We start from the raw sequence: 18,579 nt of genomic DNA, 5'->3' as shown, positions 1-18,579 counted from the left end.
AAAGAAGGGTAGCAACACGAGGACTATTATGGGATCGATGCTCCGTGGTGTATCGGCATATTGGACAAATTGAAATATACCCTAATTTTGGGCCACATGTTTATTCAAACAAGTACAAAAGAGTATTTAGATTAGGCGTGTGCTGAACCAGTTCGAATTTATGGCTTTCATAATTTCTTGATGATAAATGTATTAAAGATGTACTAAATAATTCAACTGTATCGTGGCAAATGGATCATGGGTGTTATTGTAATCAAGTACATCAACATTGATCACTCTCCACGGTGTATTATAAACTAGGAAAATTCAATGATCTGAAACGTGTGTTGTTCCATGCACTCATAACTTAGCTTACAGACTTGTATTTGATAAATAAGTGGCTGTTGAGGTTTTATCAGTTACCCCCTAAAAAAGAAGTAAGAAATTAGTGTAAGCCTATAATATAGGGTAACATAAATATGATTGACGTTATGTAGTGAAGGGTTTATAATTTAAATGATTGAAAGTAATTACTCTGCACTTGAGGTCCTATGTTCGAATCACCCCTTTTTTAATATCTAAAATAACTATTAGGCCAGAATCTCTCCATAACCAAACGCAACTAATACAAACAGTTCAATAGAATTTTGGTCCTTCGCAGCCCCCAGGGGTGCAAATTGACAAGTAACTCAAAAGTATTAATGCATGGTGGGCTACAAAGCACTATATAGTAACTAAAAATGTGCCATGAATGTTACTTTTGCGGCAAACTAATATATACAAAACATATATCTGCTTCTGTATGTTTCAAATTGTCGATGGACCAAAAGAGCTCTAGACATATGGTATCATTACCTGGGTCATTAGCAGTCTAATCCATAAAGGTAAATTAAAGAAAACGAAAGCGATAGAAAATTAATTATGGCCGGACCATTTTAGATATATATATAATCAAAAGGCTGAGAATGATATGGGTAAAATTCTGTAGTACGTTCAATGCATCGATGCATTGCATTTTTCAGTAATTTAATTAAAAGGTGCACCGGTGCATTGTATTTTTCAGTCATTCAATTAAAAGATTAATGATAAGAATTTCAATCTCTTCCTACATTCTTTTTAAGTTCATTTTCAACCAGCAATAATCAGCCTACTCATCAGTCCATCGTACATCATTTTGAGAGAATTTGAGAGCAAAATTACTTGTATGTGGAATTCAGGATGTGTCTGATTATGAATTCTCGCATTGTGCTTATTTTGCAAGAAAAATGCTTGTACTTATATGTTATTCTCATTAAGATTACACTAAAGTCATTCTTAATTATACACTAATTAAATGATTCAATCATCACTTATGTCATTAAAAAAATGAATGAAACTTCACATGCATTGGAGGGGATTATAATTAGAAAATTTGATTGTAAAGTCACTAGCAGCTGGCAAAAGTGACCCTTCTCCTTTTTGCAACATTAAAAAACTAGTTGTTGGTGTGATCCTTGAAGATTTCGTATCGTTTATTCACACCTTTAACTAGTAAGTAAAAGAATAATATATGATGTTTAAAAAAGCATGTCGCAAATTCTTTCATGGGATTCTCATCTTCCCACTTGCTAGTTTTGCTAATCTCTGTCCGTTCTCTCTCACAATAAAAGCCAATAGCTTCTAATTTTGGGCATAAAATGCACTTTCTGGTTTTTAAAAGCAAAGATATATAGAATCCTAATCCAACCCAACCATCCGTACTGCCAAAAGTTTGATCGAGGAGGCCATTTTCTAATCATCTTTGCCAAATGCTCACTTCCCATTTAACTTTGCATATTGTATACGAAACAAAGTGGATTGTGTAATTCGAGGTGCGTCCTTTCTAAAAACTGTGAATTAAACTATTTAATTATCATAATGGGCATATACAATTCTTAATTAATTTGGCTTTAAAAAAAAAAAAAACTTTTTTAATGATTATTTTCAAAAGGGAAGACAAAAAGTTTGATAGTGTAAGTTCATTACAATTGTTAGCTTGGTATTCAATTCTCTAGTTCGAGTAGATTAGGGGATCTGAACACAACCCTAGTTTTTCACTTATATACATTGTTGATTTATTCTAGGTCATTACAATTGTTAGCTTGATAATAATATTCTTATGCCGCAAATCAATGTCATCCTTGATGTCAATTCCATTTACATCATGTGATCAAATTTTTGAGGAGAAATTCATCTTAGCACCCCCAACCCACGGGCAGGTGCCTCACATGTGAATCACTTTTGACGGGAATTAGACAAAACTGATATTGAGAATGACATTGTGCGTGGCATAAGAAGATGGAAATGAAATTGATAGAGTTGAAATAATATAAATGAAAATAATGTATTCAAAATAGTACAGAGTCAGAGACTACTCAGTAATAAAAATCCTAGAGAAAATAAATATAAGCATACTAGAGGTAAGTGTTAAAACCCAAATATTTTCCCAACTCAATTTGCAGAGAACTGATCAAAACGTGCCCAAACTAATTCAGTTTTTTCTTTCTTTTTTACTAATAATATTTTGCATATGGGGCAATTAAACAAAACTTATAATATTGTACCATATTCATAGAGACAATTCGGCTGACAAACCAACCAGGGAGCAGTGTTAGGGGGCGTACGTTTCCAAACTGTGTCGTATCTGGAAATTAATTGATGATCGATCCAATACAAATTGACTGACTGTTGCCCAATACAGTTTACATTGATGTGACTAGGGAAAGTCTGAATTCATAAATTCACACACACAAAAGAAAAGAAAAGAAAAAAAGGTGTTTACAGAACTGTTCCAAAGCTTGAAGCTAAAAAGTTTTAGGGTATAGAAACCAGATGGAATAACATAATTGATGTCAAGTTGTTTGCTAATAAACTAGTTAATTGTCATTAATTAAATAATTGGGAATTATATTATTAATTGGGAACATAGAAACCAAGACAAAAGTTTGTGTTGATGTGCAATGGGAGAGAAATGAAAGAAGCAGAAACAGAAACAGAAAAATGAATAGGGCTTGTGTTTAATTGTCAGCTGGCAGCAATGACCAAATGTCCAAGGGTCACAGAGGCTCCTAACTGCAGTTAAGACTGTACACTTTTTTTTTTCTTTCTCTTTTACAAGACAAAGATGAGACAGACAGACGCTACCGAGAGAGAGAGAGAGAGAGAGAGAGAGATGGGGAAGGAGAAAGAGAGAGCAGAGGTGAAGTGAAGAGATGGATCATTTCAATCCCAGGAAACCAGATGATGGAGGGCAAAAAGGCAAAAGGAATATGCAAAGAGGGCAAGATGAGGAGACAAGTGATGGGATGAGTGGGTAGGCTCTCTCTCTCTCTCTCTCTCTCTCTCTCTCTCTCTCTCTCTCTACTGTTTTAATGAAGAGTCTGGTGAGAATCACTAGGGTTTTGGAGGAGAGAGAGAGAGTTTGAGAGTGTCAGTGTCTGATTCATTGGTCATGGGTGATAGTTGGCACGTGGGAGTCAGTGCCCTTCCAACAAATACAAAAAATACACACAACTGCCTGCCATGCCATCCGTCTATTATTTCAAAAAACCAAAACCAGAACCCTCTCTGCTAGCTGCTACCTAGCTACATGACTTCCACAGTAATTAATTACCTGTTTCCTACGCTCACATATGAGAGAGAGAGAGAGAGAGAGAGAGAGAGAGAGAGAGAGAGAGAGGGGGGGGTATGGTGGGTTTGTGACACGTGTAGAGTAGTGGTGTGGGGGAGGTAAGGCCATGGACACCGTTTGTAAATGATGGTACGGGTCTTAGCCGTTTTCTGGTTTATTAGGGACTAAAAAGTGTCTCCAAAAAACTCAAATGAATGAGAGTGTGTGTGGCTGTGTGTGGATTGGGCAGGTGCCTGTCTCTGTTTCGTCTGCCCTCTGCTGCAATGGATTGAAAGGTCAGGAGGCCTCTCACATGTCATGTCTCTCTCTATCACATGCACTCTCACTCGTCTTGTCAAATCATCATATATAGAATCATTAAACATCACGTTAACCGGCCCTTACCACCAACAATCATCTCCATATTTTTTTTCACATTCTTTCATTCTATCTTTTTCTTTTATTTACCAAAAATAAATTATCAACACCATCTACATATTATATGAATATACTTTGTCTCCGTAATTTTAATTTTGTTAATTTTAATTTTATAATTTTTAATTTTTTGCAACACATACTTAATCATTCACAAAATAGAACAGATATTTAGACGTGTTCCGTGAATTGCGGGAACATCAAACTACATGATTCAATTACAGCAATTCACATCAAACTACATGATTCAATTACTAGAATTAAAATTAAAGGAACAAAAATGACTTTTTGCCTATATGCATGTCCAAAAGTATTCTTTTATTTAATCTTAATTGCTTTATTTATTTACTATAAAAATATATAGACTATATACATATTATGCGAATATAGATGTCCAATTATAATGTATGTTATACGTTAGTTTTGTTTTTTGTTGTGTATATTTTGTCGACAAATTAAGTGGTGATGGGAAAGGTGAAAATTCTATACACGAATCCCTATTCTGTACGAGAGCACACATCAAATCGCATTACAACAAACTTGTCCCTCAAGAGAAAGCATCCCTTCCATCCAACATAAAACGTTTAACATTGGCGACCTCTAAACTGACTTTGCTATTAGAAAAAGAATAATGCAAAGTAACATTGAATCACCTTCCTATTTAGAACTACTAGTCCTGGTCAAATATTGATAAAATTACCACGTCTGACATTAAATCCTTTCATGTTCAAAAAATACTTTTTGGATTAGAAAAATAATTAGGCCTTAGCAATTTATTTTTTTTTAATACAACAATTGCAAAAATAGTCTTTGTTGATATGAATATTTAGCCTCACCTCACCACACTTGGAAATCCCCCAAATCAGGGGAATCCTTTCTGCATAGGACCACCAAATCAATATATGGGTGTCATGCCTCAATCCCCAAAATCAAGGGCAAACCATTATTGTTTGGCTTGATAAAAGGAAGCCTACCCAACGTGTGATTATAGCGTAGTACGGTAGTATAATCACGTGGTATGACAGATCAAACAATAGCTCTCCAAGTTTACTTACTAGAAGGCCCCCAAAAGTATTCCCTCCATTGTAACTTGCATACTCATTATATGATAAAACTACAACTATAAAACTAAGTGGATGTAGCCCAATTATGAATGCATATGTAATTTATTGAATTCAATCTTTATATTTTCTAAATACTTTTATTTATTTATAAAAGGCTGCAATAAATGAAAAAAATGTGGAGACATAGGTCTTCTGACCTTGTAATCACTAGTAGGCTACTAGGCATGGATACAGATCGATTCTGTTTGAAAAAGAACTCAATTCGTTAAGTAAACCAAATTTTCGGTAGACAAAAATCTCTTCCATTAACCGATATTTTGGGCACGAATTGGTTTGGGTTGGTATACTAAACTTTCAGTTTGGTTCAGTACGGATATTTTATTGGTCCACATTTTTTTTTCTAGGTTCAATTAGTCCAATTTTGATTTTGATTTTGATTTTTGATTTTTTAATCAATTGTTTCAAGCCCAACATTTGGGTTAAAACTAATTAACTTTATGTTCAAAGGATCACATGATCGCATTTCCAATTAAATTGGCTCATTGCCAAGCAAAAAGTTATTATTATATGACTTATTTATATGGCTTATTATCATTATAAACTTACTCATACACATTGATAGAAAAAAGGGAGAGGGAGGAGTGTCACGAATTAGAGGTGTGGGATAATTTGTTGTGTTGCAACCCAGTAATGGCTCCTCATTCAACCAATTAAATGTTGACACATATATTAACAATTAGTAGAAAATTATGTTTCAATTTAGGTTTGGTATAGATTTCAAATGGTTTAGGGAGAATGTAACCTGCTTCTTTAACTATTACTTTTGGTACATATCAGATTATAAGAAATTTTAATTTAACCAAGCTAAAGTAAATTGTCAATACACGAATTTTTCGGATCAAATGGCCAGCCCTAATTGGTATAGTTGATAATTTTTAAAGGTACCTGATTTTCCCACTCATATTTTCTCCACTTACACTCACTTTTGCTTTTAATGCTTTTTAATCAATTTTGTTCTTTCTTGTTCTTCTCTTTCCTATTCTACCCTTATCTTATATTAATTTCTTTTTACTTCACTTTTATATTATTTCTTTTTCTTTATACTTAATTTTCCAACTTACACTCAATTTTCAAATTTTTTGCCTTTAATCGAGTAAGAAATAATTAACACTTACATTTGTCTAGTCAAAATTACACGGTCCATTGCAAAAACTCATGCCCTAAGAACAAACCTTGCATCCATAATTTTTTGTTCTTTTTTTTTAAGGAAACAAATTTTAGGTGGCCACAAAGAAACATAAATGCATCTAACTACACATTTTTACATTTTCTTTTTCCATGTTCTTCTTTGTCATAACCTTTTGGAAAACAGATATTGAATGAAAAAAAAATTTGATCAACTTGTGGACATGAATTGAATTCTCAGAATTTCGAAAAATTAAATTGAGTTTGAGGCTATGAGTTTCAAATTCACATTAATGGAGTTCTCTTTGTTTCATATAAGATCATTTCTTACATTCATTTTGTTTGGGTACCTTCTCAAAAAGTACAAACAATTAGGGATTGAAGAGAAAGAAAAAATAAAAAAATGGAAAAGAATTCTTCGCATAGAAATAATTCGGGGCATTCCAAGTCTGTAGGGGAATCCAAAAGCCTGGGTTTTATTGTTGTGTTATAGTGATGATGGAGAAATTCAAAAGCTTGGGTTTGGTTCACTCTCATTGATTGAGTACCCATATCAAAACTTTAATGTAGGGTGATGGTGGAATAGGAAAGAGAAAGAACACAAAAGAACAAAATTGATTAAAAAGTATTAAAATGCAAAAGGAAGTGTAAATGGAGAAACGAGGAGTGAGAAAATCAGCTTTATTATTATCGCGAATATTTTCATTGTTTATTGAGAGTAATGTATTGGTCTATTTATTTGATTGTAATTAGATGAATAATGTTGTATGATTTGGGTAATTTTTTTGATAGGGGTAATCTTTGAATTAATGATAGCCTAGAAATGAATGTTTTAGACCGTAATATGACGTTGTGGATGGAGAGATGTATACGCACTACAAACATTCACCTTCCACCCATTTTTTTTGGTTGCTGAACTTTTTGTGTATGTCCAAAAGCTCTTTCATATCATATGCCTAGTTGGTTTTGAAAGATGTATGAAACGGAATGTCCTGTACCTTAACTGAAAATCACTGTGTTCACTCAACCAAAATCTAAATTCATTGGTGCAATACATAACAGAAAAAAAAAGGAAGGCTTTTAGATGTTGGAGACAGCCTTTAGCCCCTTTAAAATTTAAGATATAGTTGCAAACACTAGTACATATACTTATATTGCAGACTCTTTCTTGTTATCCCTTGCAAACCCTATTGGGCTACTGTAATGGAGTAAGCAATAAAATGGGGGGGCATGCAAATCCTTCTAAAATCTATGTTGGAAAGAAACTTGTGGGACCTGTTTGAGATAAACCCTTGGACTTGAACAAAAATCGCATGTTTTTTGTCTGCAAATAGCTCAAATTGGTGTTGAAACATTTATCACAATTTGAGACTCTCCCAAATAACCGCCAGAATACAGGTTCCTTTTCTAATAACATTAACATATATAGATTGAGTGACATAGCTATAGGAGATGAGTCTAGGAAGACAACTTAGACAACGTATCAATCAAGAAAAAGAAAAAGAATATGGGACCCCATAAAAAAAAGGCTAGAGAGAGAGAGAGAGAGAGAGAGAAAGGAAACCCACAATCTACTTCCCACTCAAGTATTTTGCCCATTTTCATGATGATGTGGATGCACAAATTGGTGGAGGTCAAAGGGTGTACAGAAAGTGGGAATTGCTATCATCATCTTCCTTTTTATATGTATGAGTGGGTGGTGGTGTCCTAGAGGCCTTCGGGGTCACTCAAGGTAATGACCTTCTTTTTCAATTTGGTCAAAGTTCAATATCTTTATATATTTAGAGAAAATGACTGCATAAATCTCTCATTAGTTAGCTAATACAGTTCAGGTGTACTTTTTATTTTTTATTTTTTAAAAATATGGTTACATGTGGGCCCAAAGCCCAAAAAACTGTAATTACCTGGTTGCCAATGTGATATTTTGACTTGCATTGCAATTAACAAAAAAAGCTTATGGGGATTTTAGTCTTGTGCCTACGAGAACTGCGTCGTTCATTAGTGCGAAATAACTTTAAGCACATGCGATCATATGGTATGGAAAAGTGGTCAATTGGATTACTGAATTTAGTGCATAATATTGTATGTCAAGGGCTCATTTGGTTTAAGGTTTAGGAGTTTGAGAATGGGTATGAAATTGTATTTTTATGTTCGGTAAATGCGTCTTTAAGAATGCAATACTTAACTCATGGGTATGAAACTTCCCATATGTAAGAGGAATTTTATACCATTGGCCCACCTTGCAAAACTTGATGTGCGTTTAGACCAACCTAAATATTAGATCAATTTAAATCGAGTTAAAAATCGCAAGTGGATGAATCGATTTATAGTTTAGTTTGATGCAAGTACAAGTATCATTTCCACATAGATTTGTGATCAATTCTAGTTCTTTCACCTAACTCAATTCAAGACTTTTTTTTTGGATTTCCAATTTATGACTCAACTACTTAACACTAACAAAAATAAAACAAAGACAAAATGAAACACAACTAAGAACTAAAAAGGGATGCAATGATTTGAAAGCAAACAAATGATTAAATGAAATGAAATGAAACAAACAATCAAAACTAGCAAGTCACCGAAAAAAAACAGCAAGTATAAAGGGTTTTTTAAAGGGATCTCGAGCCTCTACATTTAGAAGTTATACATTTATCCGCATTTCGCAACACCATTCTAATTATCTAATCGTTGAATACATGACACATCATCAGCATGAGTATTTTATTTTATTTTATCTAAAATACTGTTTAAAATTAACAATTGTTTTATTGTTTAAATAAAAATTAAAAGAAAATTGAAAAACCACTGCCTTCTAGCAATATGGGGAGGGGCTACGAGAAATTGGGTAGGAGGAAGTTAGTCAACAAAACAATTTATGTACACAATTATTGATGGGTTCAAATAATATATATACACACATATGGTAGCTTGTATGGTGACTTATTGTTGATGCTGACACACCTAAAAGATGTGAAAGGAATAAAGGAAACAGACAATCAAAAGAGCTGTAGACGAGTTGATTGGGCTTTAGCGCTTGAGCGGCAGAGAGACATTTTTCGCCCATGCCCAGGCGCTCGAGTTGTAGAGAGGTGTCTCAAGCGGACGCAGGCGCTCGATCCGGATGTGAGATCCCACATCGACCAAACAGAGAGGGGGTGATGTGCCTTATATGGCACACCTCGCATCCTCATAGCGTGAGGCTTTTTGGGAGCTCACTGGCTTCGGGTTCGTAGGAACTCCGAAGTTAAGCGAGTTGGAGGCTGGAGCAATCCCAGATGGGTGACCACCCTGGGAAGTTGCTTCGCGAGCTCCCAGAAACAAAACCGCGCGGGCTGGTGAGAATGTAGCCAGGCCCAAAAGCGGACAATATCACAAGCATGGGAGAGCCCAAAGTGTGTGACAAGATGGCACACCGCAAGATCCTCATATAGCGAGGCCTTTTGGGAGCTCACTGGCTTCGAGTTGTAAGAACCCAAGTTAAGCGAGTGGAGGCTGGAGCAATCCCAGGATGGGTGACCACCCTGGGAAGTTGCTTCGTGAGCTCCCAGAAACAAAACCGTGCGGGCTGGTGAGAATGTAGCCAGGCCCAAAGCTGACAATATCGTGCTACGGCGGAGCCGGTCCGGAGTGTGACACCGGAGGCGCGAATCCAGTGCAGATTCTTGGCGAATTAGGATAAATTTATTCCTAGTTTTGGGGGGTTTTTTAAGTTTCCTATTTCTTGTATGATTGTACTAAACTCCTATAACATATAAATAGGCAATTTAGTGCTAGAGTTTTATCGAACAAGTGCAAGAGAGAAAACTAAGGCATCAAATTGGGATTGTGAGAGAACAAATGAGATTCTTCATTGTAACCGAATGGGTTCTTTCTTACTAGAGAATTTATCGGAGATCAGTAAAGTGGACGTAGGCATAACGCCGAACCTCTATAAGTTCTTGTGTTCTTTGTATGTGTTTATTTTTTGGTTGGTGTCGGTGTTTATCTTTGCATGACATGTGTGTGGTATCAATGACAATGTCTTGGAGTGTTTTTGTATAACAAATGGTATTAGAGCTGCAGTTGTGGTGAGTATTAGTTTATGCCCAAGTGCTCTTATAACTTCAAGAGCGGTTGTGTGTTGACGATGGCAGGCGACAAGGAGGGAGGAGAAAGCTCCTAGACAAAGCCACCACATGTGGTGAGTGTGAATGAAGGACTAGTTGAAGTCGTTCACCGGCATCGAGAACTTCATGCTTTGGCAAAGGAGGATGAAGCACGTCCTTAAGTTGCAAGGTCTCAACATAGTTTTGGCAAAGCCGGACACCATGACGGATGCTGAATAGGAAGACCTAGACGAGCTTGCTAGAGGGTCCATCGAACAACACCTCATTGACGAAGTGTTGTGTAAAGCGATGGAATATATCCCGAAGCAGACATGGGATGAACTTGAAAAGATGTTTGCGTTAAAATCGTTGTCCAACAAGATTTTCTTGAAGGAAGAGCTTCACTCTCTAAAGATAAAAGAGGGCGCAAGCGTGATGGAGCACGTGAGTGTTTTTAATAGGTGTATACGGACTTGCAAAGATTGGATGAGATTTATAAGTCGGAAGACAATGTCGTGATGTTGTTGACATCTATGCCTCCGTCTTATAAACACTTTCGCATGACGCTTATGTTCGACAAAGGAACTTTGAAGTATGAAGAAGTGATGAAAGACATCTTGACGCATCACAGAATGGTTCAACGTTTCGGTGATAGCTCTCGAGGTGAAGGTCTTATGGAAAAGGCCAGAGATAGGGGTCGATTGACTAGGCACGAAGGCAAGAAGAGCAATAGGAGAAGATCAAAATCCAAGGTGAAAGATGGTTGCTTTGAGTATGGGCCAAAAGATCATTGGAATAAGAATTGTCTTACATGGAGAGAGAAGAGAAACAAAGGGTAGAAGCCGGATGAAGTCGGGATCGCAGAGGATAGCAATGGTGAGCTTTTATTTACTGTTAGCATTGTTATTACTTATGCACTTGTTATCTCTTCGAGGGTTTCATCTTCTGATTGGATTTTGGATTCTGAGTGCTTATATCAGATGTATTCAAACAAATCTTGAGTTGAAATATAATCAAACAAACCAAGTATCGTATTAAAACTACCATGTGTTTGTTATCCTTAATCTTATGAGCTAGATCATGCATGCAACGTATTAAATCCACACACAATCACACAAGTAGTCTAGATGCAAATTCTAGAGATGGACTAATAAAAAGAATTAAACATATAGAACCAAATAAACCAAAGATTAAGAATAATTCAATATGATAACTTGAAATTGAAAAAGTTTGCATAAAAAATATGAATATTTGAATTAGGGTTTCATTCTTCCCTTTGCAAATAATTTAGTTACACATAATCATGGAAATAAAGCAAATCAAAATCATAAGCAAGACAAGATGGCGGCATCAAGGGGGCTCAAGGCGGGCAACAGCTGCTTCAAGCTCTCTCTCTCTCTCTCTCTCTCTCTCTCTCTCTCTCTCTCAAAATTTGGGTTGATTTGGAGCTTAACGAGTCAACTCTGCATAAGCGGTGCATCTCTTCCTTTTAAAGAGGGGAGGAACATCTAGTATTTCTCCTAAAATCACAAGGACTTAGCCTTCTTTAATATTGGCCTTGTTGAGATTGTTAAGAAAATGAATGTGAATGTGTACCATAAGATATTTCCATACTTTAGATGTTAAGAGTCTCATTCCTTATCATAGTAACACTTCTAAAGAAGAATACCTGAATTCAAGGGGAAAATTCTTTCCAACATGGGGAGAATGGAGCAGATTGTGTCGCCAACAAGTATTTAGACGTGATTGACAAGTATAATGATCTGGAAAGGAAGATTACAAGGAGCGGTGCTCAATGGGGCGTGTTGAGAGTATTTGTCTCACATTAGAGAATAGAAGTCTTGCATGAGTGCTTAAAATCTTGGGTCTCTCCACGCATTGTTAATTGATTCTAAGTTAAATGCTCACATTCTAATTATGGTATCAAAGCATGCTATTCACAAGAAAACCATATTTGGTGGGGCGTAATAGAAACACCAAACAATAATTAAGGGGCACGGTTTGTGATTGCCCAAAACTTATGGGCTCTTCCTGCAACAAAAATTAGGGATGGGAATCCGACCTAAAAGAATTAGGGATGAGAAAACGACAATATTCGCTTCAACCGTCAGTCCGTGGCAGCATTGTCGTTTATTATACAGTGACCTCTGGGTCTTCTCCTCCACATGGACTTCATTTGGTGGCCCTTCCACGAACTACACGATTAATGTCACTAATTGAGGACCCTTTTTTGTCCTCCTCTTCCTCATTTTCGTCTCATATGCACTCTTTGGGATACCAAATACTATTGCAAACAGTTTCCATTTGTTTGTTTTGGGGTATTAGTTAATAGTAAAACCTGAAATTAAACCACTTGTTATATGTGCAAAATTGTCATTATCTTCTCTAATGTGTTCATGATCCGCTTTTGAAATTTTAGTATAACTTAGATTGACTTGCCTAATCCTCTTAGCATGTTACCTTTTTCATTAAAAAAAAAAAAATTATATAGATTTTTACAAGCTAGCATTGATTGAGAGGAAATCTTGCATGGTTATATATAAGCTTTGTATTTTCCTTTGTTTTGCTTGATGAAAATGAGAAGTCAATATCTGAATGTGTCAAGGGGAAATGATTTTCATGAAGACCAAGGGGCTAAATTGCACTTTCAGATGTTATCCATGTGGCTGTCCACATATCATCAAATGCTAGTGTTTGTCACCTTTAGGTCAATCAGCTCACCAAGTCAAAGCTGGCCAACCTTCCAATATTGGACAAAAACAACACAGAAAGAAAATGTCTTCTCAGAAACCCATTTGAGAAAAAAGAAAAATAGTCTTCTCGGAAACCCTAAGGTTGGGAAATGGGAGAGGGAGAGAGAGAGAGAGAGAGAGAGAGAGAGAGAGAGAGAGAGATCATTGGTGGAATATGCATTAGAAGAGGGCTATAGACTTTGAGATGACTACAATAACATTCCACCACTAGATATGGAAAAATAATTGTGGGTTTTTGACCCTTTAACCTCCACACAAAGAAAAAAAACCCAAATGTCATTGATCTCACGCACTTCCAATTATGGAGTTGTCATTTTTTTCCAGAGTAACAAAATATCTAATCACCAACACACACACACACTCAACATATAGAGAAAGAGATCGTAGAGTAGTTCAACGGTTGCAATCATCGGATTTGGTTGACTTTTGACTATGAACCATATGTGGCATTTGAATGAATTGTTCCTCTCTCTCTCTCTCTCTCTCTCTCTCTCTGAGGTAACAAAATGATTTTTAAAGCTGACTTTGATTATTCTAGGATTTGTACATTTTTCAAGTCTCCTAGAAATGATGCATCTACTCTCCAGCTAGCATATCTGAATGAGGGTCTACTTTGAAGACTATGGAGAACCAATTAAATTTATTGGACATGGGATGCAATTAAGCACAGGCCATTTCAAAATGGTCAATCAAATCTCATCAATGTTCAACAATTAGCTTGCCAAACTAGGTAGGGCATAAGAGTATCTTGCATATGAGCTCCAATTTTCGTAGAGTGGAACTTCCACACAATTAGACCCTTTCATGGTGAACAAACTAATTTGTATACTAATTTATAGCTAACTTCAATCTGCATATGTACTGTTGCTGTCACATCTTATTTCGCAGTTATAATTTTTTGAGATTATTGCACATTAATTTGTGCATCTAAGTATCGACCATAGTGTTCAGGGTTCACAATATGTTTCAAGAATATTCGGTTCAACTGTATTCCTAAAAGTGATACTTCTCTTAATATTGAAAAATATTCGAAATTCAACTATAAAAAGCACCGAGGGCAATAATGTGAAGCTTTACCAAATAAAAATAAATAACTGAATAACTTTTCCCATATATAGTGAAACGCATATACTGCTGCCATGCCATGTACTAGTAGTGGGGAGAGCCTTTTGCTAACATCAAAAACAAGCAAATTGGTTTTTGGTAGAAAATATGTTACTTAAGCAAGGGATAAAGTGAAGAAAAAAAAATATAAAATAAAAACAAAGGTTGAAAAGACTCCTCAGTGGACAAAAAGGACAATATAACATCTTCTTTTGTGATGCCTAGGGATTTTTATACCCTAATCTTAAGGCACCTGCAAAAAGGAACGTGTAGAGAAGACGCAAATGCCATCCATTTTTGGGGAAAGTGACTGCTAAATTATACACGCGTGTCTGCGGGCCTCTCTCCATCATCCATATAAACACATTAAATATGTTAGGCCGTGTCAAAACTCTAACCTGAAAAACTGGCTTTAACCAAAAGCTACCTCTCACCTGCCACATTCACAGATTACATTCACTCCAAACAATTTGTAGTAGTTTGGTAAATATAGTCCAAAAAGCTAGCATGAATGGTTTCATCAACCATGTGGTGAGGTTTGGAAGATGAACATGTTTTCTTTCAAGAGTTTGGAAGATGTTTCTTTCATGAAAAGATTTGACACTCGTATGGTTCGATATGTGATCAAAATATGGGGTCAAAGTGCAAGATCCGAGAGTTCGGAAGCTGTTTTAATCAACAGATAGAGCTGTTTGACTGGAGATATATACCGCGTATACGTACGTCTAAGTGATGAACTTGTATTCTTAATTATACTCTACGAAATTACAGATGCACAGTATACTGTCTGTATATAGGGTGACATTACAAGAATGAAAATAGGACGATCTTTGTTGAGAGAAATCATAACATCTCCTACTGTTATACGTTGGAAATTATATTCCTTTTTGGGAACAATGTACTTGGAAATTATTTTGCACTACTGGCAAAAGGAAAAATACAATACTTATGAGCAAGCTTGGACGTACTCTTCTTTCTGTGAATCTTTTTACTTTTCCAGCTCAAAATAGTCAAATTGAAGAATATAGCATTTTAGTTTTAATTTTGTTTCTTTTGGTTATCTTTTTCTTGTTGCCTAAATAAGAAAGGGGGATGAGAGTTTCTCACACATTAACTGCCAATGTACCATAGGAGTTCGAACTTAAGACCACTAATTTGCAAGTCAAGACTCTTTTCCACTCAACTAGATCCTGTTGACTTTTTCTTTTGGTTATCGTGAGAGTCTGATATATCAGAGAGACTAAGCGGTCGAAGCTACTCAAACAACCATTAAACTTACATCACTAAAATTAAGCATGATATGAAGTTAAGCCTACAAAATTCAAAACATCCAAAATCCTGAAACCACCATAAACCTAAGTGAGCACCGCCACAACCTAAAAAAAGGAAGAAAACAAGAGGGGATGTGGGAAAGAGGGAAAGAGGCGCTTCTTCTTTATTTACCCCTCAATCGGCCTTTTTCCTATGACTGGGGGACAGAGTGTTCCTTTTCTTTTTTTAATTTTTTTAGTTATTTAGGACGTTTTAGAAGTCCAGCAACTATATCCAAATAGGCTTTTAGCACTTACTGCTAATAACTATGTCACTAGGTAATACCACAACAACTAATTAAGCTTTTCGTTTGTTTATAGTAATATACCTGCATTTTTATTTAAACATTTTTTTCTTCAAATTCTATGGTGTAGCGGCAAAAAATTAATTAATTATTTATTTATTTATTTATACTAACATCCCTTCAGGTTTTCGGCTTTGTCATTTGGAGAATTATATATATATATATATATATATATAAAATCATTAATCTTTAGATGAAAAATCAACAAAAATAGGTTTTATTAAAATAATTTAAAACCTCAGGGGGTGTTCGTATAATTTCCAATATCTCGGGAGGATTTTAAGAAAAAACTGAAAACTTGAGAGGGTGTTAGTATAAATAACTCTTAATTAATTAAAAAGCAAAGTAATTTGCTTATGACCTAATCTGTGTTATTTAACCAAGTCGTATGAGCACTGAAATTTGTCCCACTTTTATTTAATTATCCAAATAATTTATCCTTCCTGAATAATGAGTTCCCGCATGTATATTTAGGTTTCACATAAAAGGACGGAGAGTTTTATTTTCCCTTCTCTTTTCCCATATGCCAATAAATTATCTCATATATCTGGACTGACTAAACATTGAAAATTGAATAATTTCTTATTCCAAAGCTCCTTTTTTCATGAACCGAACATACCCTTAATTTATTCTCTATGGCTCCAGATGAATGATCATAAATTTGTGCCTAACTTTCCTTCCCCCCTCTAAAAAGACCTTAGCCAGTTAGCCGTTCTCCTCAAAGCCTTTTCCAACCCCGAGTGGTTGACTCTCTTCAGCACCAAGTGGGGTTCTCCCACCACTCAAGTGTGAGTTGGTCATGACACATGTGGTCTTATTTCCTACCTTGTCTGGTTTTTTTTTTTTTTCCCTCTCTTTTTGTTTTTTCTCTGTTGGAATTTCTCTCATATTTGTTACTAAAAATAAAAAGGGTGTGGAGAGAGATAGACGTGTTTAAAGTAAGAGTAACTAATGAAATTTGCTGAGACAAAATATAATATAAAAGAGAGATCCAAAATGTGTGCACAAATTATAATTGGAGTATTAAACACGTACGATACTACGTACTCAGTGTTGGCATTTGAGATGTACGTATAATATGAGTATATTGTTACATAGGTCGTATGCACAAGAAGACAAGAGAGAGAGAGAGAGAGAGAGAGAGAGGAGCACAAAAGGAGTGGTGGGGAGAGTGAAAAGACAAGTCAAACGTCAAATCGGAGGTCTTTGGTATCATAAGACAGTCAGTGGGTTGTGCTGTCAATCCAAAGGATTTGATTTTCTCTTCTTCTTTGTTTCTATTTATTAGGGGGCAAAACAACAGCTTCCTTTCTTTTCCCAATTTTCCATTTTCTTCCTCTTTCATCTTATTGTCCCGAAAATAAATAACACATAGTTCAAAATTAAGTAACAAACAGTGTTCTAGGTCTCTTCTGTTGCACGTGACAGGCCTTGTCTCACGTGTACACTACCATGCACTGATATCAAATTTAATAAACTTGGTGTTGTTTGGTGGCAGCAGTCCCTATATATAAATAAATATATACATATATATATATATATATATACGAATATGTGAATCTTGAACCCCCAGAGGCCCAGCCGACACGCTTTCCCATGCCCACTTTCATCTCTTGTCCACTTCCTCGTCCCCCAGTCTCTCATATGCCCTCTTCAATATTTTGTTCAACTAACATTTAACCCAGCAGAAAAGAATGTTTGACAATTCACATCTAAATTTATTATTTTATTTTATTTTATTTTATTTTTGTTGTTGGTTTCAAGTTCAATGGAGGCTAGAGGGGACCTTCGAAGTGTGGGGATAAAACTTTCAGAGAATATTATGTTTTAATTGACTTAATTATAGAGGTCGGTCACTTGTGTTTCTTTTATTTTTTTCCTTACAAGGTTAGATCATTAACATTAACCACCCAGGTAATTAGCTTAAACTTGATTTAACTGTCTTTCCACGAAGAGACAGTTAACTATTGGACTCAAAATGGTGTCATTGGTAATCATCATGGCTGTTTTCGAAAGTTGGTGTTTGATTGTTATGCATCAATAAACACAAACAAGACACAAAATCATTCAATATTCTTTTGTCCAATTTTGTGTTATAAACACCATCACAAATTCACAACATTAAATTTGGAACCAACAGTTAGAGTTAAGTTGATCGAAATTGAGAAATTGTTGTGATGTCAGTGTTGAGAGTATCCCACATTGAAGAATGAAAGTTCAATTTAAGAACTTAAAAATTTTGAGTCCTCAATATTGATTTAGAATTATATGCTCACATTCTAACATGATATGAAAACAATTCGGTCGGATGGTGTGAATTGCATTGCAACACAACCATAAGTATACATAGTCCAAGATAATGTCTACCTAGAAATTTGGACAATGAGTTTTGAGGAAAAACGACTAAAGATCGAGAAAAGAAGTAATGGTCAATTGTATCACATTACTAAAGGATTTGGACAGATTGATGGGTAAGTTAGGTGTAGTCTTTTAGTGCATGTCTCGCTTACATGTAAGGAACTAATGAACCACTTGTGCCATGTGAGTATATTTAGCAAATAAATTTTCTTGACAGAAATGGACATACAGAGAAATTCATAGTTTAAGTTTCACCGTATGTATATGCAAAACTTCTACCATTTTAGTCCTTTTTTGGTTGGATATGATACTTTGTTTCTTTCTATATTATTAAAAATATGTTTATTTTTTTATAATGAAACAACTGTCATAT

Source organism: Prunus dulcis, chromosome 7 (assembly GCF_902201215.1).
Source record: "Prunus dulcis chromosome 7, ALMONDv2, whole genome shotgun sequence".
NCBI lineage: Eukaryota > Viridiplantae > Streptophyta > Magnoliopsida > Rosales > Rosaceae > Prunus > Prunus dulcis.
This window is presented reverse-complemented; position numbering follows the sequence as displayed.